The 12115-nt window shown below is 29.8% G+C and overlaps 1 long non-coding RNA gene across 3 annotated transcripts in view; it reads right to left on the bottom strand.

The window, feature by feature from the left end:
* LOC118202436 (uncharacterized) overlaps positions 1–12115 on the bottom strand; it is a 72590-nt gene that overhangs the window by 5705 nt on the left and 54770 nt on the right. For all 3 annotated transcript variants that reach the window (XR_015039544.1, XR_015039546.1, XR_015039545.1), the window contains one exon: positions 4001–8326. This is a non-coding gene — a long non-coding RNA (uncharacterized LOC118202436). The remainder of the gene's footprint in view (positions 1–4000; positions 8327–12115) is intronic.

Below are 12115 nucleotides of genomic sequence, written 5' to 3'. Positions count from 1 at the left end.
ACCTTCTATCAGAGATCTCTTTCCCAACAATGCTTCGTTTATTTTTTAGCAGGATTCGAAAGCCAAAATATCGAAAGAGTGGTTTCGTACAAAGAACATTAAATTGTTGTCATGGCCAGGAAACAGTCCTGACCTCAATCCTATCGAAAACTTGTGCCACCATTTGAAAACTCTTGTCCGAATGAGGCGCCCATCAAATAAAAGGGAACTAATTGAGGCTATAATTGTTTCCTGGCATCATGTAATAATGAAAGAAGAGCTTAAAACTCTTGTCAGCTCAATGAAACGTCGATGTGAAGCTGTAATCAAAAATAAAGGGTACCCTACTAAGTACTGATAACTCACTGCAATCATCACTATCTAATGTATATCTATAACTATTATCGTTTAACTTTTTTTTATTGAAAATAATTGAATTTTGTGTTTTATATTGAATTCAGTAATAAATTCTCTTTAAAATGATATATACAAGTTTGCATTTTGTGAAACGTAACGTTATAAGCATACAAAGTTCAAAAACATAAAAATGTTCAAAAGTGTCCACAATTTTGGCCACCACTGTATGTTGTTGGTTCTCCGACATACTGCAATTCTTGGAGAACCTCAAGGTCATTGTCACTTACCTCTCCCAGGTCAGATAATTTTCAAAGCCTGAAGATCAAAATTTTCAGCATTGCTCTAGCCTTCCAATTATTTTAGTCAGAGAGAAAAGGTCAACTAGTTATCTGTATAAAATATCTTGATTAATAACGACAATTCTTTTAACAAGGACAGAGAAAAACCAAGTAGAATACGAAATAATGTAGGCAAAAATAGTTTGTAACAGCTGACCTGCTAATATGGCTGCATATCTATCAGCATGTTAGCATCTACTGAAATTTGAAGGTGAACAGAGACTGAATAAGCTGTGTGACTAATAATTAACCATACAAAAGAAAAGCTTTTTACTTATTTCAACCTTTCATTAATATGAATAGGAAGGAATACTAAAATTTTACTTTGGAGTTAATTTTTGTTTGTCTTGAAAATTGCATTCAACTTTAAAATCTACATGATACATCTTTTGAGCAACTGTTATAGATTCATGGTTTCACTTTAGAAGTATCACATTTTCAGCAAAGAAGCTTTAGTTTTTTTTTTATCATTCAGAAAAATATTTTTTTTCCATGCTACAATCAATTTGTCAGATTTTACACCTTCTGACCTTGATGATGTCTCTTACCATGAGAGTTCTTCAGAGTCAGTACTTTCAGACCACTCAAACTATCCAAAATAATATAACAGATATCCCTTTACACCCCCCAAAAGGGGGTCAAAAAGACAGAAAAGGAATATTATGCTTCCAGAAACATCAGAAGCACAAGTTATATATAATGTATATTAATTTGAAGGGAACTGAGCAAAAATGTTTTCACATTTCAAACACAATTGTCCTGGAAAACTGAAATCTGTTTCCTTCCCTCCATCTAATCTGATCTGTTCTCGCACATATGCATGTATGTACACAAGACACACACACATAAAAATAATAAAATCTCATTATGTGCAGTATAGGGTCAAAGTACATTCAGCAAAAACAAATCAAAATTTAAAAAGAACTCTGAAAATATTTAAATACAATTCTTTATAAGAAAATCCAAAAAATCATGCTACTCAGACGGTTAAATAGTTATTGAAAGGCCAATTTTTTATTTATTTATTTTATTTTATTTTCTATTTAAAGGCCACATATGGAGATGAAGTACAAGTTTACACAGACTTGAAACGTGTATGACGTATAGTGAGTATTATTAGGTAAACTAAAATACAGCACTGAAACTTCAATACATTCAGGCAATTCAGCAGAAAAATTTTATAAAAGGTGAAACAATTTATAAATAGGAAAAATTAGACGCTACAACAAAATAACTATGAATAAAATTATATTTATAAAATAAAAACTCCAATTTCAGAGAATAACAACTGATATGCATTTTGCAAAATTCATGTAAATGAAATAATTTATAACCACATATTTTAACACTTAATCTATATTTCTACATTATCTACATTTTATAGCACATCTTATGTAGTAAATAAATTATCAGACTGATTATATTTAATTAAAATCAATTTATGTATGATTTATGTCAATAATCTCCATGGCCGCACTACAGTGATATGATGTTTAAGAACTACAGTGAAATTTATTATTAATTTACCAAACGTCTCATTCTGCTAACTACCTTTAACATAATATAAAACTTTAACAAAATACTTTAACAGCAACTCAACTAACAAAATACTTCAGTTACTTTACACGCAGACCAATTTACAGTAGGAAAATACATAACAGCTAAATTTTTACTTACCATGTCTTAGAAAAGACTCCTTCATTATATACCAAGTAAAAAGGAAAATGAATATCGTACCATTTATAAACTGTATCTTGGCTTAAAGTGGTTTAAATCTTAAGCCTACAAAATGAATTTTTTATCCAATTTTGACAACAAACTCAAAAAGCTAAAATGAGCAAAACAGTAAATAACAGGCAACATCAAGTCAAAATATTATTGATATAAATTAATATTGAAGAATCTGCATGAATGTATGTATGTTTCTCGCACTGTGAAAAAAACAATGGTACCTAAAGACATCGAATTTTGAATAACGTAGTCCTCTACTTAAATATGGCATCTGGAAACCCAAATTTGGAATTTTTTATCACCTATTTCATATTTTGTAAAACTTTCACAAATTTTATATTAACAAACTTAATGATTTCAAAACATTCCATTAACATTAACATTGCATGCATCTTCAAGCATGGATATTTTATGCATGAGGCTTCTTTACATTTCTTACTGATATTATGTTGGTAATTTAGCAACACAAAGATGATACAATGTCTAATAATATTTTGCGTCAAACGACTTTGAATGTCTGCATCACTTTTCAAATCCTGTTTTGAATCCTCCAAAGAAAAAAATGCCCTTTGGATGTAATATAAAATCTGAAAGGTTTCAGATTTTTGTCCCCCTAATAAACCTTTTTTGGAGGGGAGAACAGATTTGTTCCAGTAACTTTTCATGAATCACAAAAATGAAACAATTCATTGGCCTCTTAAAAGTAAACGTAATAGAAACAAAATACCAATAAATAAATGAATTAAGCAGGATAGGCTAGATTGAAAGATAGTCAAATAAAAAAAATTAACAAAGATTAATTATTAAAAAATAGATAAGCTGAACAAAAGCATTTTACTACAAAACTTGGTAAAATAAAAGGCAAAAATAATTTCTACACATTCAGATAAATATGCAATTTTATTCTTTTTATGCCAGTAACAATTAAATTATTTCATTGAGAAATAAAGATATACTATATATTGCATAAAAATTACACAACAAAAAAGATATATTTTATTAAAGAAGTGATAATAAACATGAATTAAGTTTTTGCATACATCAGCTAAAACAGAATGTCGAAATGCCACTGCATTAGTAAGATTTCATTGCAAGGATCCATTTTCATAAATAAAGAAAATGAAATCTTTAAAGAAAATCATATTTCCATTGCTATCCCCATATGTTTATATATTATTTATTCAATGTGTGTGTTGATAAATTAAACATATTATACTAAAAATTTGAAAAATTATTACAAATTATATTATAGAGGAAAAGATAATTTTACATGCTATTATGACAGTGCCTGCAAGATCTGGAAAGATGACAAAATTGAAATATGAAACATATTTTATTATATGAACATGAATAAAATATAATTTTATATGCATTACATAAAAAACTAAAATACACATATAGGCGATAATAACATAAATAGGGAGAAAAAGATGCTTCATTTTCTAAGAATTCTTTTAAATTTTAAATTTCATGGAATGTACCATGAAAACATGACCTTTCAAATGTTCTTTCTGTCTAAATTTTTTGCCACACCATTTACAGTGATACGGCTTTTCACCTGTATGAATTAATACATGTCGTCGTAAATTAGTTACCTTCTCTGAGGAATATTTGCATATTAAACAATGATGTCTTTGAATAGTTCCTGGTAATGACTTGTCAGAGATAAACAAAGCTTGACATACATCCACATTGCCATAATCTCTACCTGAGAAAAGGTAGAAATATCATTATAAAAAATAACAAATCAATCATATGAAATTCCAATGCAGTTTGACATAAGCAAAAAATTCATTCACAAATATTGTTATGTGCACATTTTAGACATGGAAATGAATAATAATTATATATATGTATACATAAAAAACATCTCAAAAGATTTTAACAAGAATTACCCTCTTACAATATTAAACACTAAAAAGGGGTTTTAAAATTGACATCTTCTACCTATTTTAATAGACTATAGTTTGAGACTATATTCAGAATAATTTATTAAGCATTTATCATACTGCTACAAGGTCAGTGTTGCCATTATAAACATTAGTAATACCACTATGTGAACATTGCTTCAAATTTACAATACAAATTCCTGTTCCTTTTCAAAAGTAGTTCATACTAGAGATGCTAAAAAGGAATTAGCTATACCGTAAAGATAGATCATTCCGTTTCTTTTCACATATCTTTGAGAGCAAGCAGAAGTTCTTGTTACCTTCAATTAAGATCATATTTCAAAATCAGTAGCTGTGTAACTTTTAGCTTTTACTGTAATTTTCTTGTATCAAAGTAAAGAAGATTTTAACACTGAAAGCATCACAATAGCAACTATTCTCTTAAAATTATTTCAGTTTAAAATAACAATCTACTACTCACTTCTATGCGCACATTACAGTGTAAGAATAAGCAATAGTGTTTGTGATTTTGAGCTAAATAACAGTAGAATACATCACAAATCTTATACAATTTTAAATAAAAATGCACAAAAGAGCTGGAACTAATTTTTCATATGTACCATGAAAACATGACCTTTCAAATGTTCTTTCTGTCTAAATTTTTTGCCACACCATTTACAGTGATACGATATATACACAATTTATTAATTATTACCAGTGAAACATTACACTCAGCATATTTAATATACTTAAAACTTTTCACAGCACTTAATGAAGAGTGAATTAATAAGACAAAACTACATAAAAAATACTTATTGTCACTGTAAAATTAGGGGAAAATAAATAAAATAAAAATTTAATTAATTAAATTGGTACTGATTTCATACCAAACTTGTTATGATGGCAGATGGCAAAGATCTTCTTGAGGAGGTGTAATTTTACATTTTACGATGGCCCGTTTTTATCGAAATATATTTACTGATATTTCCTTCTCATAGTTTGCTGACAGAAAATGGTGCTGGCACAATTTGGTTTTAAAAAATTTTAATTTGTTGGCAAATGTTATAAAACAGCCACAAAAATGAAATTCACTAAACGATGACCAATGTAAATTTGGTAATTCATTTACTGCCCATGCAGCACAATTTATTTAATACAAATGTTGTTGACAATGCATGAAGGCCAGTATTCTATAAAATGCAAAAACTGGTTGGCAATGCATGAAATGACTAACACTTCACACATTTCCTTAGCAATCTAGATACCAAATGAAAACTGGTAAATCATTAAATACATGTCTGATTCGCTTTGAACACCATGTGACTTTTAACATGGTGATGAATTTACCATTTACCAGGTGATGAATTTACCATTTACACTTTGCGCTGTTTTCGAAAGTGCCAAAATACAGAATTTTACTTAAATCTGCTCAACAAAAAATTAATTTTATGCTGTTCTGCATGAAAATGGAATAGCAAGATACTATGTTGGAGAAGTCATGGTCAACAGACATGCAACAACAATTCGATGATGAACTGTCCAATTTTGAGATCATGCTAAAAATGGCAGTTTATTCTTAACCGAAACTACTTATCAGAAGTCAATGAATGATTTAAAAATACCCAAAATGACTACTAAGAAGAAATGCTGGGACTATTGGTTGCTGAATCACTATGATGTTATGTTTGTGAGAGGATAAAATAAGCTTATTTATCCTGTTAAAGAAGGCAACAGTATTATTATGTCACAGACTCTAAGTTATTTCACATACTTCATGAAGCTCATCTGACTGCTGGATAAGAAGGACATAATAGAATGTTGAAAAAACTTTCAATCAAATAGAAAAACTTTACACGTCATGCTATTAAACTGTACATCTACATTTGTATGCCTAGGCAGCAGGGGGGAAGAGCTTTTAACACATTTTGTTTAAATAACATTTGTCATCCTCAAGACTATATAGGTATTATACATAAAGCCTAGGGAAAGTATATAATGATTCTCATATTTCACACTGTGCTTTAAATTGCTAGGCATTCTATAAAATGCATAGCTATTCAATAGAATGCCGACATTTCATACATTGCTGGAAACAAATACATACAGAAGTAATTTAACATAAACTTATATTTTTTCTTTTATTTAATGCAATTTTCCAAACAATTTACTTAACATCTATAAATATAACCAAAATGTTATTTTTTATACACACTTTCTGATAATAATGTGTAAAACACATTATCACAGATAATGCAATGCCTGAACATGAATTCTACTTAGTATGACTCTAGCTGATAGAAAGACATAAACCTTTGTTTTTTGTTTCACTTTTTCATTGATCCCCATAAGCATAATTTTCCATAATTTTCCTTTTCTATTGATGACAGATTGAAAATAGTAAACAGTATATAGTAACAATTCTTCATCATAAATACTTAATAATAGCGAGCTGTTAGATTTTAAGAAAAATTTTCATTGGCTGAAGAGACATAAACCTTAGATAAACATGCAAATTAGTAACCTTTCATTTCTCTCCAAAGCAAAGATGTGTTAAATGCACTTAGGCCACCATAAAATGGAAGTACCAATTTATAACAGCAAGTTTCTTGTTATAATTTTTTTATTTTTCAACTGATATTTTAGCTGTTTAAAAATAGTTCTTATCTTTACTAATCTGCCTGAATAATGATTTGCAGAACCCTTTCAGAAAAAATAAACATGAAGAGCCTTTTTATACATGCTACAATGCTTGCCTTCTTTATTTTTAATACTTAGTTAAACAACGTAGTAATGGAGAGAAATAAAATTTTCCGAAACAATCAATTTCTAAAAGGAAAATATCAAAATCTGCATATACATTTTTATTATGTTAGTAAGTAGCAGCTGACTTTTCTGTACTACTACAGCAGTAAAATTATGTTTATGATTCAAATTTAAAGATTGAATTCTACATTACATAAAAAAATTGAAAACCGAATGCATCTCAGAATTTTACACCCCCAAAAAAAAATTTGCTCAGTTTCTTCCCTTTCTTTGTGGAAAATCTTGCCTCTTAATGTTTACATAATTGGATGCTTCCATCTTTTCTTTCTGGACAGAGCACTACCACTTGATCTGTCCAAAACTACAGATGAGTTGTTCATCCTTTCTTTGATAATCCCTTTTAAATGTTTTTAATATCTGGTTGATTAATGTAGACTTCTCTTTTAATGTAGCTCTAAAAAAATTGATTGTAGACAGATTTAAGTATATTGAAGACTTTAATTTAAATCGCAAAACTAGGGATTTTGTATTATGGTTCTGTCTTACTGAAAGCCTATTATTCCACATTGGGCCAAATGGGATCTCAAAAAGCGGTCCTCTGTAATCCTCCTTTCTTTTTAACTCTTTGAAAAAGCAAGGTTTATACTCAGACATAAAAGTAAGTACTGAATACAAGACGGTCATTCCAAAATCTGTTTATTACATTCAGTAGGTCATGTCATTTTATACACTGCCTTAAAGTATGGTATGACATTATGGCAGTTATATCATACATCTGCTTGGTGTATACAGAGGTCAATAATGAATTTGTTTAGGATTTTCTGTTTCATACTTCATATTTTGCTTATTATTAGTATCATTAAGACTAAAATACATTTCAGTAGACAGGATTCATTTCCCCCAGCATGTTTATCTTCATGAAGATTTTGAAATCCATCAAAAATGGGCTTTTTGTAAATCTTGGGATTAATTCTAGCACAATTTGAATGTACATAAAAAAGTGTGCACCTCAATCTCCAAAATTCTTCCAAAAGTCATCGAACAGAGAAGCTGACATTCAACATCTTTTTGGTCAGTTAATTCTTGATAAACTTGTTGATCCAAACATAAAAAATGCTTAATATGTGAATACAGCAGGAAGAAATGCTTGTTGAAACTGCAAGAAAATTTTCTGCAACTTCCAAATATTAACTGATTAAAATAAAATTTTTTGCATGTTGCTGAAGTATACCAAGTCTCATAAAGAAGTCCTTAGACTGTAATTCATTCCTGTAATAAAAAGATTTAAAAAAATTAACATTTAAAATATTAGAAACTTTGACTCATCTGTATTTCATTTTATATATATAATTTATCATACAATTTACAAAATATAAAATAAATATTTCATCAACAATAATGAAGCTTTCACACACGGATTAAAATGAACTCTCTGTAATGGAAAATTAACATTTAATTCAATGCAATAACTTATATGATTGTATAAGTTACACTACATTATTTTAAATAATTATATAGTATGAAAAATTACTTAATTTTAGTACTCTTGAGTATTTTTAACTGGATATTGCTGCAATATAAAAATACAGAACTCCAAATAGTAACTTTATTTAATAGATGTTTTGTTAACTATTTCAATATTCAAATGTAGAAAATTTAAATTCACATTGTAATAGGAATTGTAAACTTACTTGACCCCCAAAAAATTAAATAAATAAAAAATTGTATACAAAAGCATAAATACGAAATACATATATATTGGGTCAACCAGAAAGTTCAGTAGTAGTTTTTTATGATAAACAGAAATGAAACCATATACTTCCACTGAATCATATAAGCACCATTTTATTAAAAGACTTTTTGCCATTTCTCCTGCAACTGGGAAATTCTTTTTTTAAAAAGACATACTCAATTTAAAAAATTTATTATCCGCTTATTCATAATTTAGTTCATTTAAAGTCATCATTAAGTTTATTCATAAAGTTATTAAGATACTGTTGGGCAGTCTCCAAATAGGTGAACTCCAGGTTATTCAGAGAATTTTGAAGTGACTCGAAGAAATAAAACTCTGAAGGGGCAAGCTCTGGTGAAAATGGAGGCGATATCAACATCCCATCAACTCAATAAATGTTTGTCCAACATTCACTGAAATGTGGAATAGAACATCGGCATGACGGATAACACCTTGATGACTGGTCAGTTCTCGGCACTTTGCTTCAATTTTTGCTTTTAAAACTACCATTTGGGAACAGTATTTTTCCAGATTAATTATCTGATTTGGTGAGAACAATTCATAGTAAAATAGCTGCTGATTATTGAACTCAGCTGCTTATTAAGTTCAAATTTCCCGGAACCGAAATAAATAAATACTAATCAACAGAAAAACAGCCTTTTAATACACTCATCTTTGCCAATTATTAAACTCAGATTGCCAAAGACTGATTCTTTAGTGCCAAAACATCCTACTTATGCCTATCAAAGGCTTTTGTAGTTCATCCATTTGATACATTGTGGATAAACAGCTTTATTGTTCAGGTATGGTGCTTAAATTAACCAAAATTTTCCTATCCTCTGGTTCCTATATTTGAAACACTGTTTAGGACTTCAGAGGAGCAGAATTGTCCTACCTTAAGCTTTGCAAAAACAAGCCCCCAGAGAACACATGCCTAACCTGCAGCTTGCATTGCACATCTGGTCCCTTCTCAGTTTTGCAAAGTCAAATGCCTAGAGGGACAAGTTAAATGCCAACTACACCACAAAGTCAAAGGCACAACCGTCATGTTATTTTACACTAGACATTGCATAGCAACATTGCTCTCAATATTCCACACATCATCATTGACATCATGGTGGTTTGCCTCAGAATGAACTGAATGCTGCATTTTTATTTTCTCATCCATACGAGTACCTCTGCCATGCAAAGTCTAGTTATTTTACAGCACCAGCATTAGACGCTTCCTGTAATCTACATGAAAAACATACCAGCAAACACAGAACAAAATTTTCGAGACTGTGCGAGAAGTAGCTGATTTGGTGGTTTCTTACAGGTATAAACAATATTCACTTCATCTCTGGTAATCATTAGTCTTAATAAATATGAATTCTTTTGTAGTTATCCTAATTGTGTCATCATGTGAGCCACACACACAAAAAAAAAAAAAAAAAAAAAGAAAAGAAAAGAAAAAAATGTGCTTACAATTATAATTTTAATGATGAATGGAAGAGAAATATTTATTCATTAATTTTTAAGAACAAATATATTTACTTGATTTGTGGTTAAGCAGTTTCTTTAGAGGGAAAAAAACCAACATAGAACATTTACCAATGAAAACCAACATTTTACAACAGTTCGTAAAATATATGATACTGAATAGCTTTCTAAGGACAACCTAAGAAATGTATAGGGAAAGAATTTAAAAGCACATTCATTACCCAACAATCAATGTTTACCAATATCGCAAACAAAATGTAGGTTGCTATAATTGCTACTTCAACGATTGCTCAATGAGGGAAGAGCCTCTAATGGCAATTCATGCAGAGTGGACACATACCAAGCTATTAAAAACCATATAAAATACACCTACCATGATTGGTTCTGCTGTTGCTTTTATCACTTTATTTAAGAACAATGCTGATTTTTCCAAATATATTCACTACTATTGCATCACACATCAGCAGGCATTATGTACAAAAGTTTTATGCTAAGAATATGTGCAAATTGTTCTGAAAATTGTAAATTCTATTTCTGCCACACCATTTCAGAATAGATTGTTTAAAGTAGTGATTGCTGAACTTTATGTCGAGTATAGAAGTTTAATATTATATTCTGAAATTAAATGGCTTAACAAGGGAAATGTTCTACAATGATTTTTACTGCTTCTTTCAGAAAAACCTAATTTAGACTTTCTTAGAAACATAACAACCAAAACGAATAAACTAAATAATGAGCTTCAGAGTACAGAGAAACTATTACTGAGTTACTAAGAAGTATAACTAGCCTTAAAAATAATTTTGAAATTAAGATTTTCTGATTTTTATGAATTTAGCCCATTGCTTTGTTCATTTCCAATATATTTGTTGATGCTAATATTTTCAAAATATTGCAACAGTTGCAAATGTGTTAAATAAAAATTCTACTGATCTAGAAATGAAAATAATTGATTTTCCTTTGATCTACAATGGAAAACAAGAATACCAGGCTGTAATGGTAGGAAGAAAAAAGGCAGATCATCAAGCAGCTAATAATTGGATAAAAGACGTGTTACTTGAGCTGCTAAAAGAATACAAGCCACACGAAATTCATAAATAATGTGCAGTCTACACTTAACAATTAAAAAGACATAACTGGTTATTAACAAAGGCAGAACACCTGAAAGCTTGAAAAGAATCAAGAATTTACTTGTGACATACATAGTAACAAGAACTTATGAATGATAAGTAGCATTTCTACTGATTTTCTTTTGAAACGGGGTAGCAAACTAAAAACTTTGCAGTATACAGATCACCATCTATTAAATTCAGCCACTTAATAAACTCAAATTCATTTGAAACAGAAGCAATTTTAATAAATGGCAGGTACTATAGTCATTTTGATGTTACTAAAGAAGGTTTTTTGGTTTATCCCATGGCCATGTATAGTAATCACTTATTATCTCCAGTAATGAGCCATTTCAAAAAAGGAGCTTCCCCCCCCCTCCCCAGCAAATAATACCGAAACTCTAGCAAACTCTCTCCTACACCAGAACTCTAGCAAACTCTCTCCTATGCCGGAACTCAAGCAAACATTTCCTGCTCTGTTAATGTTATGGGGTACCCATACATCGTAGAAGCCTGCACACCCAAATTTCTTCAACTGATCATGCACTGTACTGATTGGAATATTTAGACTGTTTGATAGCTCTAAGAACAACATGAATTTTCAGCAATAGCTTTTTTTAATAGTACTTGTTTACAAAGGATGGTCAGCCAGGTGGGTATTATCTTCAAAGCTGAAACTGTCATACTTTAAAATTCTCAAACTACCTTCAAATTCTATCATCAGAAACAGTCCTTTGTACA

The sequence above is a fragment of the Stegodyphus dumicola genome, chromosome 2 (assembly GCF_044657685.1).
Source record: "Stegodyphus dumicola isolate Sdum_Otavi_A_Nest chromosome 2, ASM4465768v1".
Taxonomy (NCBI): Eukaryota; Metazoa; Arthropoda; class Arachnida; order Araneae; family Eresidae; genus Stegodyphus; species Stegodyphus dumicola.
This window is presented reverse-complemented; position numbering and strand designations above follow the sequence as displayed.